Below are 14,644 nucleotides of genomic sequence, written 5' to 3'. Positions count from 1 at the left end.
ATCATTCAAAGAGCGGCAGCGGGCCTTGGCACCAACGCAAGCACCAGTGTATCAGGCTACAGACGTGGGCAGATCTATGTGCTGTACAGGGTCGGATTGGCCTCTCTGCCTTTCGGCCCGTGGCCGGGCCGACATCGTCCCTAGGGAATGGGGTCCGGTTTCTGCCCATGCCTGGTCCGGTTTTGAAGAAAAAAATCAAAATGTAGAATTACTATTATTTATTTTTTTGCAAAACCATTTTTTCCATATTTTTCGTAGCGTGCTTATGAACAATGCTATTTGATGCCACTTCCTGTTTTGTCAAGGGGTGAAAGGCCGTGTTTCATCGCTTCCCGGGATGTCACTTTGGGGTGGGGTCAAATGACATCACTTCCGTTGATGTCATCAGAGGTCAAGGGTCGTGATGTGTGGGGCGGGCCACTTTTTTTTGGTGTGTCCGAGCCTGTTTCTTGTTCCAGTCCGACCCTCTTGTTCCAGTCCGACCCTGATGTACCGTGCACCCTGGCATTGGCATGGACTCCAGGGCTGCCAACACATTGTTAATCGCATGGCTTGTGCCAGTTTTTCCAGTCGCCGTGGAATTAGAACGATAAAACAATCTACACATATACTTCTTTTTCACTGAATAGTACTGATGATCGCCCACGTAGTCGAGTAATTCAGACTGAAATTTCTTGAAAAATTAAAAATACGGAACAGATTAACAAATGAAATGTGCAAAACTACACGCATTGGCATCAGAGCACGTGACGTCACCGCAAGGCCAGTCTAGCTCCTTTTATTTAGTGAATGGGGGTGCTGCACAGCCCCAGCCCCCTTCTGATAAACTCACTTAATGTGCACGTTCCTCTTCTGCCACACCGTTGCAATCTGCATGCTAAGTAACTTTGGGTGCAGAACTGCTGCATTTTGTCAGATATAGACATGTTATCTCACCTAGGGCCCCTCCTTGAACAATCAAACGTCTTTAGAAGAAAATATGCAGACCCGCAAGTGATGTTGTGCACGTTCTGGTTTTTAACTCATGCCATTTTCAATTAATGTACCGTACTTGTAGAGTTACTTTACCGTCGTTAACATATGACTACAAGCACCACAATGCTAAGTGGTGTGGCCGTAGATGCCAGGGCTGGCTGAACAGCTTACACTCGGCGATTGACAATTTGAACTGCCTGTACATTCTCACGACGATTTGCGTCTAAAAGACACCGTAAAGGAGCCTGTGGGATGGTACTTGCAAAGAGCTGGATGATATGCATAATAGCATTACATCTGCAGTTCAACAGAGCAAACATGATTTTACCTGGTCAAAAAATGCAGTCATCATGGAAATAGAAAAGCCACTTACTTTTTGTGTTTGGGGCTGTGTGGGCTCTTTTGGCTTTGAGGTTCTGGACTGGGCCTCGGGAGGAGACAGAAGGGCACTCCCGCGAGAGAAACTTTGCTGGGGCAGTACTGCAGCTTGTTCGGCTCCATTTCCTACCCTGGTCCTGCATGAACTCCAGCTTGTGGTTAAGGTCTCTAGATCCATGCCAGAGAGGGCATCCTGCCCCACCACTGGGCTTCTTCCTCTCCATCAATTCCCTGCTGAGAGTTGTAGAGTCACTGCAAATGAATAACATGGACTGAATTCAAATGAAGGTAAAAGCTAAGCCCAGGAGTGGAGTAGAGTGTCCTTTGTGACACGGAGTAATGCTCTGCTGCTCATACTTAACTGAAACATCGCCCCTTCCTCCCTCATCTAGCATATGGTGGCCCCGTTGCATCTTTAAACATAGTAAGGGGACTCCAGTCACTTGCACATACCCTCGATTTGTGCCCTGGAGTAAGTCATTTGTTACTCTGCAATAATAGGCTTTTAAAATGTGGTCTGTGGTCCTTCTTTTAATCGGCTGTATTTACAGAATTGTCCAACAAGGGGGGCCTGAAGCCAATGTAGTTGGGCCCATCGCAGTGACATTAACATCTGTGAATGCCCACACAGAAGTACTGGCCTACCCTGTCTACGCCTATGTGTATTTATGCTACTCTCCTGTAAACCTTTCGAGTTTCTAAGATATTCTTCCCCCCATCAAGCTCTCGCTCCACACAACTCCTTCATGCATGTTGTGAAAAGGCACAGTCCCCTTTCTCTCCCTAGTTCAAAACGTTGCAAATGGCAGCTAACGCACAAGGGAAGGCTCCTAAGAGTTGGAGTTGCTTTTCTTGTCTATCACTAAATCTTTGAGACTCAGAGCAGGTTCCAAAACAACAGACCCGCTTAAGATTCCATGTTGGTCTAGGGCCCTCTTCCCCTCTGTGTTCACAGGCTGGAGCGCGCGGCTCGCAGGGCGCGTTTCCAATTGATGTTCTGAGGGGAAGGGTGTTAAGTACAAATAGAATAGTGATTGCTTCTTTTGCCCCTTCGCCCCTGGCTCATTTCTTTAAGGAGAGCTCGGATGGAATCAGTGTAGGGTAGGCTGACCCAGCTTGGGGAAGGATGCAGTGCAGACCATCCTTCCGTGCACCAAGTCGTCATCCGGAGGTTAAGGGGGATTTGTCTCACATCAGTTGCATATTAGGAACTGCACACTGTCTTGGGGGAGGGGCTGATTGTTACCGTGGCCCCAAGGTGAGTGTGGTAGGAAGCGGGCAGCACGCCATGAATACAATATATAGCGGATACCACTGTGGTAGAAGGGGCATCAAATGTATTTTCCCTGTATTTCTAGTGGCAAAAGGCCTCATTTAGTAAATTTTCACATGCCAAGGACACAACTCCAACTGGCAAATCGTTCTTGGAAAGACGTGCCAATGACTTCAACACATGGGGCCTCATTCCGAGTACGGCGCTAACCAATGGCGCTATTAACGCCTTGGTTGACGCCGTACCCGGAACGGCAGCGCCTTGGTGGATGGCGGAATTACCGCCCCATTCCAAGGTTGGCGGGGCGGTAATTCCCCATTCACCAAGGCTCTTCCCCATTCCCAAATGAGCCCCCATAGGGCTCAATGGGAATGGGGAAGATGCAAATAACGGTGACCGTTCATTACGGTCACCGTTATTGGCTTGGAGGCCCCTTTCGCCCTCGACTTTAATACCTGCTCAAAGCAGGCGTTAAGGGCGAGGGCGCAAAGGGAACTCGGAGTATGGCGGTAAGGGATCACCGCCACCGGTCTCGTTACCGGTGGCCGCTATCCCTTACCGCCATACTCTGAATGAGGCCCATGATGTCATACAATCCTCTCACCATAAATATGAGCCAACTATGTTGGGCTGACATGCATCCACGCTATGACAACATATGCTTCCTCTGCTGCATCAGCCAACGCCTTTCTTGTGTAACACATTTCTCCCCCACTTTCCCATCCTCAATCAGCTAAGTGTCTTTACTCCCCGTCCGAGGTCGCAATGTGCCAATCCTCGGACGAGCCTGAGTGCTCTGAGTTGGCGATCTGGTGCAGCAGGGAGCCATATTATCATAACATGGCCTACGGTTTAGAAACACGTGGCTGTCTCTCCCGGTCTCCTGCGCGCTTGCCACCTGCAAGCTGCTCTTCGTGTTCGCGGACGTCTGCGCTCTTCTTTGATTGACGGGCCCAGCTTCCTCCCTGCTGCAGTGGCGCATCCCGAGGCCACCGAACTCACTGACTTACAGCCAGCGTCTTCCTGCTCCGAGTTGGCCATCATTCACTAAGGGGTATGCGCTAGGTCCAGGTTTCCTGGCCGCCGTGCAGAGCCTTAAACAACAACGAAAAGCGAAATCTATGGAAAATCTTGGGGGCACGGCCCCCAAACTCCCACAAGGCTCCATGCGCTCCTCCTGTTCTGTTATTGCCTCGAAATTCCCGTCCCCTCAACGAATTGTTATCCATTCTACAAAAAAAAAGACCTCACGGCGCAGGAGGCCGATTTAATTTTACAAGCCGCACTGAGCAGTGATTACCGCCACAGAAATGCCTCGTTCAATGACCTTTCATCATTTTAGTGCAGCTCCTTTACACTTCGCCTCACACAAATCTGCTGGGCCACATTTGCTCTTTAGACCGTGTCTTCTCATCTTGTGTCTTGAACAGGTGATGGGTAGCTAATGTGATTGGCACTCAGGCGTCATCCTCCCCACCCGGCGTTCGCGCGCGCGCGAGTCGGATAGATAGCGAGATGTATCTCTGTAGAGCTTCGTTTAAGGTTATCCGATAGCTGGTCCAGGGTAGCGCATGTCATTTATTTCCTCATATCTGAGTAGTGGACTAGAGGATATCCACGCACTGCAGGGCGGTGAGTGAAAATGAGGGTCCTTGTTTCTGATCTTGCGTAGTTAAATCGCGAGTAGTCTGACAAAGGTATCCAGTCTTTCCATCGAAAAAATATGCATCAAATGCATATATGTGTGGGGTAAAGGGTTAATTTTCGTTGGGGTGGGTTTTTAAGGGTAAAAAACGGAGTGGGGGGACCCCCCCAAAAAAAATTGAAAACATTTTATTAGATGCAAACATTTTCGATGGATAATTTGTGCAAAAACTTTCGTTGGAAAGTTTAGCACCTTGCTTGAGGCTATTGGATGTGACCGGGAGCTGCTATCTACCTGCTGCAGCAGGCCGTAAGGGATTGCCTGCCCAGCCACAACAACACATAGTTCGGAGATGCGCCAACATTTGTGCCCGGGGTGCGGCTAATAGTGAGCCTAGTTTATGGAATGGCAAAGGCTTGCGAGCACGACTCACCCTATGTTCGGGGGATGTGGCACGCTGCTAGGGTCCTGCCACAGTAAAGGTAGTAGACACATTATATAAAACAGTTCATTAGCGGTCATGGCGAATCAACAGATACACAACAGGGGGCAAAAACATGAGAAAAAGGTGGCCTTGCATAGTGCTGCCTAATCGTGAACTCGCGTGACAAGGGCAAAAGGGCCTAGCAATTCACACACGTTCCTGGACATTGAGTTTGCGCAAATGATATAAAAGGTGGGACAAAGAAGCCCCCGGTGAGGGAGTTGGCCATACGTTTTAGTATGTTGGTATGTTGACACAGAGAGAAAGCGAGAGAGAAAATAAGATGGTAGGTGAAGCTTGCTGAGTAGTGTAGCTCAGTTTGTAATCTTGAAATGAGATGGGTCTTGCTCACAGCCTACTTGCGTCTTCAGCCAAGCCACTGGTGGAATCCAAAGACCATCGGAGCTGAGGAGTTTGGCCAGCCCGAAAGGGGCCCCATACCCATTCCTGCTTGGAAGCCAAAGGCTCACCACTATCTGAGGATGTAACAATCATACGGCTGTTGTGGGCTTGCCTCGGCAAAGCAGAGCCAGGAGCCTGCATTGGCTGCCTGCCCGCCCAGGAAGTCAAGCACTGGCTGGCGGGTAAGAATAACTTCAGTCTGAAAAGCACCCGTGCAGAGAGGAAGAGATTGTTGCTGGTTACGCATCTGGGGTGTCCCCGAAAGACAGAGGAGGCAGTCATGGGTTCTAGCTTGTAGCTGTTGACTGTGACTACTATTTGAAGGTCAGGGATGGTGACCGACGACCCAAGGAGGAACTGTGAAGAGCAAGAAAGTAGTGTTCTGGGGCACGATAGCCTGGGGTTGTGAGGGAATTGAAGGAGGCCACAGGGTGTGGTGACCCTGGGCTCCGGAGAGTTAGAATAGTGAATCAAACTGGGACTGGTGGCCACTGGATCCTCTTTGAATATAACCTTTCACTTGTTTATATTCATCTTCTAGCCTGGCTATAGTAGCCACAGATACTCCCTCTTCTTTTTTTGGTATCTTCTCCATAAGTACTCTGCGATTTCCTTAAAACCGTATGCTTTCACGTCAAGCCCCAGTGGTGAGGTCAAAACCCAAAAGAGACAGTGTGGTTTTTGCAATCGAGGACCAACCCACTATTATAAACCTAGAACAGCGCTCTCCCTCTAGCATTGTGTTTTTAACCTCCTGGACACAGTTTGCACAGTACAGCTGACTAGGCAATCCTTCTATATTGTTTCACACCTCTATCCTTGCATTTATTTATTAAAGCCCTCTCCAAACACAAAGAAAGCTGTTGAACTCCACTGCGACATAACCCATCTGCCTCCATCTTGTCTCCCTCTTTTTGCTGTCAGAGACTGAAGGATCAACAAAGGACTCATGTACCACAAGTGTTGTACCCAACACCAGGGAGGGAGTAAACTGCAAAACCTGCCTTAAATAACAATTTGGAAGGTCCATGGAAAATATATACAAGTAAAGTAATATGAAGGCAGGACTGTGTGCTCCTGAGCTCCAAGGTTCTATTAGAAACAGTTTGTGGTCAAGGTGAATCCTCCTGACTTATGGACCAGAGACGCACACTGCTTTCAACACGTCATGGCCTCCTGTACCCCTCCAGGCAGCTGCTAGAGTGTGGTGGCTCGTGCTCCCTGAGCTTGCCGATAACTACTTCTTTGCCGTCTTGCTTGGTTTGAATTTCAGGCCGTTATCATTATAGAATCCCCCCAAGGGCAATGCAGTGCTGGGGTCAGGCAGCACTCATGGCTCAGCCTCTATTGAAAAAAAACCTCTTTTGTCTATGAAGCTATCTGCTTGAGAGTCATACATGGTTATGGTGATTCTATTGGATTCCATACTAGATCTCCCAGCCAGCCTACAACTGTTCATTCTTTTGCTCTCTTATAGGTCTTGAAGTAGTTGCCATACAGATCTCTGTACCCTGGTCGACACGTCTTTCCTCTTTCTTAGAGTGTGTCCTTAAGCTCCATCTCTATTCAGATCCCACTGATCCCACCTGCTTCTCATCAACCCCTCTAGCTTTTGGCCTTCATTTGCTTGAACAATGTTTAATGCTGACCTAATTTCCACCTCCCCCTCCTTCGCTTCTCTTCCACCCTCCTCTGACAACTTTCATCATACCTTCCTCAACACACTCATTCTCCTCTTCCTCCGATCTCCTAAGGTTTCCTTCCTCCAAACCCTTTTCTATCATTCCTCTTGTCTCCTTCCTCCAGTCTCCTGACCTTTCCCTCCTCCAAACCCTTCCTGTGCATTCTCTTTGCCCCCTTCCTCCACTCTGCTACTCACTGTCACTGCACACCTACACACTCTTTTTTACTTCTCCAAACTCCCACACCCTGACAGTGCTTCCTTCCCTTTGTATATTAATTTACCATTGCAAATGAGGTCGTTGGGTTTTCAGTGGAGATAGATGTATGCCTTTAGTGCCCAGGTTGTGTCTACAAATTTGAGACTGCCATCTTGGAATCTGCCTGATTCTGCTAAGGTCTCCACAAGCCAGCTTCTGTTTCACTGGCCCTTCCAGGACTGTTACTTGCTAGTGTTTGTAGTTTCTGCTGCCCCTTCTGCATCTATAATTGCCTGAGTTTGCGATCGTGGTGTGCTCCATGGACCGCGCCTGTGGCGCATGTCTCTCTCTGTGGAAGTTACTACACACTTACACCGCTTTGCCATTGGCAAAAACACCCTCCAGCATTTTGGTTGGGGGATTTGTGTGTGGTCAGGCTGCAAGTTTTGGGTACGGGAAGAGACTCTGGGGGATCCTCCACATGCTTCTTCTGGAGTAAGCATCACAGATCGGGTGGCCTTCCCCATGCACCTCTCTCAATCCTTGTGGATGGTAATTCATCACAACGCTTTCACCCCTCAACCATCCCAAACACTGTCATGCCATCTCTGCCATCTGCAAATAAACCTTAACACAGTTCCCTCTGGTCCAAATACAAAGTCTGATCCCTCCCTCTCTACGGACTCAAGTCTTTCTCTGTACCCCCTCATCTTCCAAAGCGCCCGTTCTTACACACACTGCTACAAAGTAGTCTACTGAGTCTCATTACTCGGTTCACCCTAGAGTCTCCTCCCCAGCCCATGCATATCCTGCTTAGATAGTTTACGACAAGCACAACTTTACCTTCTCCTCTTCCAATACCCAACACCAATATTAGCAACACCAACAAACCAGCAGTCACCTGCTCAATGCATCTATTGCCATAAGAAATGCTTCCTTCATCTATAACTAGGGCACTGACCATTCCTCTCTCCTCTTATTCATCACCAAAACCCGATTCAATGATCTTCATCTAAATGTGTCACTGACCTCCTGCCACTGCCTTTTACCTTATATCAAGATCATGCCAATTGGCCTAGGTGGTGATGTGGCATTCTTCTAGTCTGAGCCTTTATCCTTCAAAAAGATTCAGGGTCTGGTATTTAGTGCTGTTATGTGACTTCAATTCAGCACTCCAACTGAGTCAATGCCTAATCTGGGATGCCCAAGGGAAGCCCTTATTAATATATTTTTATGACAAGTTCATAGATCTGGATGATAAACCCTTTTATAACGCCCCTCTCTTTGAATCCCCCTGACCTCACTGAGCCAAGAAGTAGGTTTGTTTTGCAAATTAAAAGATTTATTGAAAAATTAAACAAGATATATATCACACTTTTATAAATAAATTAATATTTGATAGCACACTTATGAATATGACAGTGATCAACAATGGGTAGTATTACACTAGCACACTTTTTAAATTACTTAGGAGTTGGTATGGAGAGGATAAAGTAGCTGAGAATGCTTTTATGCTTTTATGGGTTCAAGGAAATGCAATGATGCAATGATGGAAAAGAATGCAGCACAGAAATAACTGAGATGGTTTCCACAAGAGATAATATGATCACTTTTTCTTTTGACAATTCACTCCCTCCCTCCCTATGAAATATAAGGAGATGGAAGGGGAGCACACAATTTTCAGGAATACAATCAAATGCAATACCAATTCAGTTCCCCCCTAGCAAGCTGAGAGCAACGGGTATGCTTTTAAAACTTGCAGAAATACTTTTAATGTGATTTACAATGAAGTGAAAATATGCTAAAAATGATTTTAATTCCCTTTAGGAGATTCAGGGTAGGTGACAGCTACTTTGAATTAGTCCAGGTCAACACTACCAATGATTCAGGAGGGATTATCAGGTTGAAAACGAATTTCAGCAATGCAAGCAAGAGACAGCTATTTTTTTTAACGTGTGGTGAGATTGAGCTAGTTTTCAATACACTGCACTTTTTCCGAGTGCGTAAATCGCGATTACGGAATAACTATAAGGAGTAGAAAGTCGGTTTAGGGCTTGTTGGAAAGCTGAGGATCTTAGCTTTAAAATTAAAGTTAAATCTCGTTCAAAAGATACAGACAATTTAGTGGAGGTAGATTCTCAAAATTAAAGTAAAAATCAGAATGACAAATGACACTTTCACAGGTTCGAAATCACAGAATGGACACACGATTTCTATGCATTTCTAAATAGGTGGAAATTATTTGAATTAGATTATTTTAAACTAAGAGATTGGTTTTGCACAGCTCTGACTGGATACTCACTCCTAATTTTGGAAGGAATGGGCCTCGTCAGAGATCTGGTCAACAGGTTTAGCAGCGGTTCTGTCTGCTATGCTGGTCTGCATATCTGGTTCTGGCAAAAGTTCTGGCACTGCACTGCGGTCTGGTCTGGGTCTGGTCTTCTATCGGCACTGCACGGCGGTCTGGATACAGCTCTGCTTTCTGGGTTCTGGCACTGGCACTGCGGTCTGGTCTGGGTCTCTGGTTCCGGCAAAAGTTCTAGCCAGAAGCAAACAGCACAGCCCGGCTGCCCGGCTGTTAAATAGTTTGGTTAGGTGGCTGGATTCTGAGGCCTGCTGAGAAGGATTCAGCTTTTGGTTCAGGCCTCTCTGTTTCAAGTTCTGGACTCTATCTGGAGTCCATGGTCCTTCTGGATATTGTCTGGTCCGGCAAAGTGCTTCGCAAAAAATTGGAAAGTGAATCCCTCCTTGGGTCTCAGTGGCTCTTTTTATGTCTTTTGAAAGTGGGTGGGAAGGCTGACTTTCTATGCCGAACCCTCTGAGGATCCTGATAGGCTATAGGATTCTCTGTCGCCTGACTGGGGAACTGAATTGTGAGTCATCCGGCATCCTTTTTATGGCATACAGAAAGAACACTCCCCTAGTCACTTTGCACACAAATCTATTTTTGACTTAAATGCATATTTATCTATGTACATTTTTTCTGATATTATATGTCCAGTTAACATATTTTCTGTAGCACCAAACCATCCGATCCCTGTCTTTGTAAGATGTTGTGTTCACTTCTGACAGAAGTCTGCCCTTTTCATCCAGAACACAACCTCTAAACTTTTCCAGAATTTACACAAATGTGCGCAAGGAATATGGGCATCAGGTGATGAAGTGTCAGATTTGTAACATACATACATTTGGAGTAATACCCTATTTTCCGCTACTACCCCTCAGAACATACCACAGAGTCCTAACACCTCTTAAAATGTGCACAGAAAAATCACAGGAATCATTATATTATTGATATAATTTTGACAATTATGTACTATGAATTATCCATCTTTCTAAAATTATGTTCTGGCCCAGATGGGTGTGGTTTAGGTCCCAAAGCACATGGGGAATTCCTTGTTTGTCCCCGCCTCCAAGCTCAGCTGGCTCACAGAGGCAGTGCCCCTCCCAATTTCCTTCCGGGAGGAAGCCATTTACGACCCCCTGATTTAGCATTTGCCTGAGCCAAGGAAAGTTCATTGTTCTGTTTCCTGCAGTCTCAGGTACCCCTCCCCTAATTCAATTAGGGAGGTGAAATCTCCTTTTGATGGGGGCAGGAGAAGACAGGCCAGGCCTGTGAATGCAGTTGCTGGGCAAGTTTCAACTCCTGTCGGGGGTAGTTGCCGGGCAGAATTCAATCTCTTTAAGCCAGGCTTCAGCCAAATGTCACTTTTGTTCCCATTTTTCTTCATTCAAATCAAACTTGCAATTTTGACACATGCAGCTAGAACGCTGATTCTAAGTTAAAAACTATGACATTTAAACAGTTGCAACCTATGTGACACTCCAAAGTAAATCACTCATTTATTTTGAACATTTCGATTTTAGTGGCTTTAAGTCCAATTTCACTTAAGCTGCTGACATCCACAGCTCAGCCAGTTTTGTTATGACATTATTTTAGGCTCTTCATCCTTCCAGATTTCCTATGACCACAAGACTTCATTGTACCAGATGTCTGCTGGTGTTTAGTAAGATTTTTGAATATCTTGCAATGTTTGAAATAGGCATTTTGAGCTTGCTTTCAGAGAAACAAAGGGGATTTTAAAGCGTTTTTTGAGCTAACAGGCACTGCTGTTTTTCCTTTGGCACCACGTTTCACACATGGCGCTTCTGGGCCATCACGCTCGCACTGGTGGGTGGTAGTCAGGCAACCATTTTGGTGTGCGCAAAAACTGCGTGGTTTTCCTGGATTCTGGCGCAAATGTGGGTTTTTCGGCCATCTTGGATTTTCTAAGCCCACAGCACCAAATGTTGCAGCATAATAACTTGAACGTGGGTCGATACACCTGACAGTGCCTTCTAAAAACTCTTTTATTTTGTTTAATTCTAATTATAATGTATATTTACAGTTGTTAAACTTTATATACATCATTTCTTAAAACACATAGCAATCACATAAAACATCATAAATCATAAATATATAACAAACTAATGGAAAATCTCCCATAATTTGGCATATATCATAAAATACAAATAATTCATTTCTAAAAATATAACTCATTTAAGATCCCCATTATATAATCACAGAATGTAACTATGTCAAATGTCAAGGCTTCATCATCCTCATCACCCATAAAAAGATGCCAAAGCTCATGCTGTGATCCCTGATTACTGCCATTACTATACGATCTAAGAAAAGTTTGTTGGAGCGTGAAAAGACCATTGCATTCCATTAAGAGATGTTGAATTGTTTCTAGGCGCAGTTCATCACAGAGTCTGCAATATCTGGCATAGCCAGGATTGCCCAAACTAGCCCCTACAATCGCCAATGAACTAACCTGATTAAAAATACATTTTTAGATACCTTCTAACAGTAAAACAAGTCTGGAAGGCACTAATATAACCAGGGTTGGTGCATCTTTCCTGTACATATTTAGTGACCCTTTCCTCACTGTTCTTGTCCACCATGCAAACCCCCCAAAATGCAGTACCTCCCTCCTCACCAACAATCTTGACTTGCTTCAATTGATACTTGCCTTTTCCAAATAAGCCATCATTCTTTGAGACCTCACCATCTTTGAAAACATTTGAGCAGATGATACGAACAAATCCAACAGCCAAAGAATCATTAAGGACGTGGACAATGTAAGCTTTACATGACACACCGACAAACTGACCCATTACGGGGGTCATTGCCTTAATCTAATGTTATTTTCTGATCCCTTTTTCTTCATTAGTAGCTATGAACCTCTTGCTTCATGTGAACGCTCTCCCATAAGCAACCTGACCAACTCAGTCCTAAACTCCAGCCTGACATCCACAAGGACCACCCATCCATTGAAGAAACCTGAACCAACGCCACTGGGATGCCTACATGAAAACTCTCTCCACTATCAACACTCCTGCCACCCAGTCCCCCAAAACATCCTGGCAATACGAGAACAGACAGAAAATGTCGCCCTTGACAAGCTGACTCCTTAGAAATCTTTAGCCACGAACTCCCCACCAAAGGAAAGGCAACAACTTGCATATTGATGACCTCGGGGTGCTAAAATGTGCAGTTTACTTTCAGAATGATGCTGGACTCTTACCCGATCTATCGTTGATACAGATTGCAGTATCCATCACTGCAGCTACAGAGCTACCAGCAGGGCAAAAAAAGCAATATTTCCAATTCCCATTGAATGATGCAGAATGTTCCGGGAAAGAGTTTGCGCATAACTATAAGGAACTGTGGAACCCCCATAGCCGCTCAGATTTCCCAGGCATGATCATTCCAATACGATCACCTCAAGAAATTTGCCAGCAGACGAAACTCATAATTTGATGGCAAACATGAGGCATCTCCCCCATGAACTCAAGCTCTCGTCGAGTCGCCCCTCCACAACTTCATGGCATTTGAAGATTCAAATCTCAGAAACATCCTGGCCTCCTTCAAAAAGCCTCACTCTCTACAGATATCTGTAATGCAAAGATCATCAGCCATGTGCTTCCTGCCCTCCTCAAGCCATAGGCAACTTTCTACTGTACCGAAAGCTTTAAAAAAACCCATCATCACACCCCTCCTGAAAAAAGCATACTGTTACTCATGACAGCCTAGCAAACTACTATCGATCAGCAGTCTTCCCTGCAAAGACTTTTAAAGCAACAGTAATCACCCAACTCGACACACAGCTGAAATTGGTTGACCTCATCATTGACTTCCAGTCTGGACTAAGACCTCACTCTGGCACTGGAACCATAACTTTAAACATTCTTTGTAGGGATTCTGTTTTGAAAGTGGGGACTGGTATTACTTGGTCTGTCTCTGGGAGTTGGTGTGAAGGAACCACAGTAACAAACCCCGGCTAAGTAAGCTGGATGAAGGGAGAATGTCCCGGGGAGCCTCCCAATTTTGACTCCAGGCCCATCAATCACTGGCTCGGGTAGGCACCTGGTTTGCAGGGTCAATTTCATGAAAGGTCACGTAGTCAGGCAGGTGACATCATCGGAGACCAAAGAGAAAAACAGAATGTTTGAGGATTTTTCAAAGATTTCATGAATTTTAGAAGTGGATTAATATGGACCTTTATTCCCATTTGCCTTTTAATTTCTTTAGCAGTGTGATTTATTGAATATTAACATCAGATGTATTTGTGATTCTATTTTTACGTATGTATTTGGACGGTTTATGTGTTACGTATTTTATATAAGGTTTTGTGTAAACCAATACAAATTGTAAAAAACAAAGTTTCTTCAACTTCATGTCTCTTACTAAACTATCAGAGCAGTACTGAAGTAGACAGAGAACTGATTCTAGCAGTCTGTCACTTTTAGAAAACTGATTCTATCAGCAGTTCTGCGTCATCCAGAGTGCAGCACATAGCCGCGCGTGAAGCAAAACTATGCATATAAATATAAAGGCAAAGCTGGGAGACAAAAGGACCATGGGGCACCATTTAAAAATGGTGGTCATTTGTTGACACCGAATGTAGGCATGTTGAGAGGGACACAAGTGTTGTGAGCATCGATAGAGCCCTAGAGAGCTCCCTGCATATGTTCCAAACAGAGAAACTCATGTCTGGCATTCTTCCAGCTAGAGACCTCCACACAGGGCTTGGGTTTAGTTACCCGTAGCCGGGCAATGTGGAAGCTTTGTTCCTTGGAGAATCCCTGCTACGGTGTGTCTCGAGGCACATCATCGATTTGGACTGCTTTTAGAAAGGTTAGATCCTTTGATCAAACTATTTAAAGGTGTGATTGTCTGTTACGGTCAGCTCAGGGACTTTATTGTCAAATGGCTGGCAGTCACATGGATAATTTACGCAGAAGCACATTTAGGTATATCATCCTACATTGACATGGCAAGATATAGTTTTATGTTTTCCCAAGATAGCAGTTGGTGTTTTACTCTCATGGCACATTGCCCTCCAAGATAGATCGGGGCAGGTGTGGGAAGTTATTTTCCTCAGTTTTCATTCCCTCGATAATTGCGCGTGTGTGTGGGGGGGGGGGTTAAAAGGGCTTGAGAAAAGCAGCCCTTACACCTGAATTATGAAAGTAAAATAGTCAATTTGGGCCAAGTCACACATTCTACAACGCCACCTAGCAGCCATCACTGGACGGTCACCTCCATTTTCTGAGCCACT

The 14,644-nt window shown here is 45.4% G+C and overlaps 1 protein-coding gene and 1 long non-coding RNA gene across 2 annotated transcripts in view; one reads left to right on the top strand and one right to left on the bottom strand.

Annotated features, from left to right (window-relative positions):
* SDK1 (sidekick cell adhesion molecule 1) overlaps positions 1-14,644 on the top strand; it is a 2,988,580-nt gene that overhangs the window by 1,873,584 nt on the left and 1,100,352 nt on the right. The gene's annotated exons all lie outside the window — the stretch shown is intronic.
* LOC138569533 (uncharacterized) overlaps positions 1-14,644 on the bottom strand; it is a 352,464-nt gene that overhangs the window by 240,182 nt on the left and 97,638 nt on the right. The gene's annotated exons all lie outside the window — the stretch shown is intronic.

The sequence above is a fragment of the Ambystoma mexicanum genome, chromosome 2q (genome assembly GCF_040938575.1).
Source record: "Ambystoma mexicanum isolate Mex_15411 chromosome 2q, UKY_AmexF1_1, whole genome shotgun sequence".
NCBI lineage: Eukaryota > Metazoa > Chordata > Amphibia > Caudata > Ambystomatidae > Ambystoma > Ambystoma mexicanum.
Note: the sequence above shows the minus strand (reverse complement) of the source record. Positions and strands in the feature narration are given on the sequence as shown.